The following is a 782-nucleotide window of genomic DNA, read 5'->3' as shown; positions in this document are numbered from 1 at the left end:
ACTTAAGTCGCAAATTTGAGACTTGCGACTTGCTTGACAAATATTAAAAAAAGACTCGACTTGACTTTGACTTGACATTCGTGACTTGAGACTTGACTTGGATTTGAGTTAAATGACTCAGAGACGGGGGGCTCGACACGACTCGAGTCAGACTTAAGTCGCAAATTTGAGACTTGCTTGGCAAACACTAAAAAAAGACTCGACTTGACTTTGACTTGACATTCGTGACTCGAGACTCGACTCAGACTTGAGTTAAATGACTCAGAGATGGGGGACTCGACTTGACTCGAGTCAGACTTAAGTCGCAAATTTGAGACTTGAGACTGGCTTGACAAATATTAAAAAAAGACTCGACTCGACTTTCACTTGACATTTGTGACTCGAGACTCGACTCGGACTTGAGTTAGATGACTCAGAGATGGGGGAGTCGACGTGACTCGAGTCAGACTTAAGTCACAAATTTGAGACTTGAGACTTGCTTGACAAACATTAATAAAAGACTCGACTTGACTTTGACTTGACATTCGTGACTCGAGACTTACTTGTGACTCACACGTGTGTGACTTACTCCCACCTCTGGTGTTTACTTTAGATACAGAACACAGACACATGAGCTGGTTGCACTGAGAAAGCAGATATCATAACCGGATGCTTACCGAGTTAGCTAGCTACCTTGCTAAGAGAGTGCTAACAGACGGCTAACCGGGGTGGTGGTGACCTTGCTAACAAGGATAAACAAGGATAAAGTGTGTGTGTGTGTGTGTGTGTGTGATGTCATATTT

Source organism: Tachysurus fulvidraco, chromosome 6, assembly GCF_022655615.1.
Source record: "Tachysurus fulvidraco isolate hzauxx_2018 chromosome 6, HZAU_PFXX_2.0, whole genome shotgun sequence".
In the NCBI taxonomy this organism is placed as follows: domain Eukaryota; kingdom Metazoa; phylum Chordata; class Actinopteri; order Siluriformes; family Bagridae; genus Tachysurus; species Tachysurus fulvidraco.
This window is presented reverse-complemented; position numbering follows the sequence as displayed.